Raw genomic sequence first — 2,553 nt, 5'->3', positions numbered from 1 at the left:
TAGATGAGATACGTCACTCACGAGCATCAACCAAATGCTAGGTCGTCATCAAGTCGACTGTGTCAAAGGAATGAAGTAATGGGGAGCCCATCCTCTAACCACAGAGCAGCGCAGTCAGGAATTGTGAAGAAAAGAAAAGCAATGCATCCTAACATCTACGCTTCAAAGAAACGACCATGAAGTTAGAGAGGATGGTTAACCAATGAAATACAACATACTGGGCTGGAGGGATGGCTCAGCAGTTAAGGCGCTTGCCTGCGAAGCCTAAGGACCTAGGTTTGAGTCTCCAGGTCCCACATAAGCCACATACATAAAGTGGCACATGTATCTGGAGTTTGTTTGCAGTGGCTGGAGGTCATGGCACGCCCATTCTCTCTCTCTCCCCTTCCCTCCCTCTCTCTGCCTCTAGTAAATAAATAAAAATAAAAATATAAAGTAAAATATATTTTAAATCCTTCAGACTTTAATCACAGCACTTGGGAGGCAGAGATAGGAACATCACTCTGAGTTCAAGGCCAGCCTGAGACTACATAGTGATTTCTAGGTCAGCCTGGGCTAGAGTGAGACCCTACCTCAAAAAAAAAAAGAAAATCATTAATAAAAATACAACATACTAAACCTTGTGGGTACAGTTCAGGTTGCAATTAGAGGGACATTTAGTACTTTTTGTTTTGTTTTGAGATGTGGGCTCACTATGTTGCTCAGGCTGGTCTTGAACTCATGAGCGCAAATGATCATCCTGCCTCAGCCATCCAAGTAGCAGCAAACACAGTACACAATGCCACTGTTAGTTTTATATGCACTGGCTTGAAAGGACAACAGGACAGCACCCAATGATCTATGTTCCCTTCTCAAGTTAGAATGGAAGGAATAAAACACAAAGTGAAAGGGGGGAGGTTGAAACAAAGGGCAGGAATTATGGGATGTGAAGATCTTCCTACCCACACATGCATCTTCACAAAGCAGTCTGTTCTGGTTTGTACAGCTAAGCCCATCACAGGTAACTGGTGAGTAAGTGTGTGTGTGTGTGTGTGTGTCTGAGTGGAGTTAGCCACAGGCAGACCCATGTTTGGGTCTACAGCACAGGCCCATGTCTGGAACCCTCCCCCACTTGCTACCACAGTCCATCAGTCAGGATGTGGATGGGACAAAGATAGAGGGGATTCTGGCCCAGGGAGGAGGCAGCCAGGGTGCAGTGGCCATTTCTACTGCCTGGCCCCAGTGGCATCTACACAGACAGGACGGCTGTAGTCCACATACATGGAAGGTGAAATCCTGGAGCACTTGGCATGAGCGAGGGTCTTCTGAGCAGGTGGCACTGCCCCGGCATCTCCAGGGGTGCACATGGGTAACTAAGCTCACACGCTGCCTTGCCCTGTGCCCAGAACCACACCCAAGGTCAAAGTGGACTTGTAACCTCTGACCTAAACCCCAAGACTGACCTTGGCTTCCCTGTGTGTTGCAAGCCTTCACGTGATTCGCCCTCAGAATGTGTTCTCATGAGAAGCACTGAGGTTGGCACAGCCTCAGCCTGGTGCTGGGTTCTCCCTTCCCTGAAGGGGTTGCCATACCATATATAACCTGTGGTCACCAAACCACAGCCTGTGACCAGGGACTGTGCTAGCCTTCTCTGAAGGAACTAGGCACAGACCAGGATAGGACCTCAAGGTCCAAAATTGGCACAACAGGACTCAGTCAGCAGGTGGCACTGGGCAAGGGGAACTATGAGCTCGTTGAGCCCTCCCAGGAAGCAGTGTCCAGAAAGAGGAAGGCCGCAGAGCAGACTGGTGGTCAGCAATAGGGGCTTAGAGAGCACTGGCTTGTCTCCTGCGTGGGAGGATGTTGGGGCCATGCTACCTGCTCAGAAGGTCTTCACTCGTGCCAAGTGTGGGTAGACATCACCTCCTGTCTGTGAAGATACCCATGGAGCCAGGCAATAGATGGCCACTGCACCAGGTAAAGGTTGCTGACAGGTTCTGAGCTGGCAGTGTCAAGTGCACAAGTAACTGTATTTGGTAAAAGGCTTGGGCCAGTCCCCACGTATTTCCATGGTGCCCCTGCCAGTCCCCATTTCTGGAGGGCTCTGGGTTGTGACAACTCAGCGAGGGAGGTCTCCTAGTGGGCTGTCTATACCTCTGGAGTCTCTCCAGCCAAGGGGCCTACACAGAAGCTAAGGCTTCAAGTTCCCACAGGGCCAGGCTGAACGCATGGAACTCCTAGGGGTGAGTCCCACTGAACACTAGTGAGACCAGGTGGGAACACAGCCATTCTCTGCGGTGGGGACTGCAGCCAGTCTCAGGGGCCACAGGGCAAGGCAAAGAACTACAAGAGGGCTTCCCTGAGAGTGGAGGAGCTGCTTACTGCCAGCCATTTCCCTGGCAGCCTGGAAAAGTAGGAAGCTAGAGTCAGTCCTACAGGCCATGGAGACCACACCTAGCCACCACCATGGGGGGTGGGGGGTGGCTTTAGTTGCCTCTAGTCCCTACTACCCCTCTATTCCAACCCTGGAGAGAAAGACAAGCAGGTGACACAACACTAAAAACAAACCTTTTT

This window comes from Jaculus jaculus, chromosome 9 (assembly GCF_020740685.1).
Source record: "Jaculus jaculus isolate mJacJac1 chromosome 9, mJacJac1.mat.Y.cur, whole genome shotgun sequence".
In the NCBI taxonomy this organism is placed as follows: Eukaryota; Metazoa; Chordata; class Mammalia; order Rodentia; family Dipodidae; genus Jaculus; species Jaculus jaculus.
The sequence above is the reverse complement of the archived record's forward strand: the minus strand, read 5'-3'. Positions refer to the sequence as shown.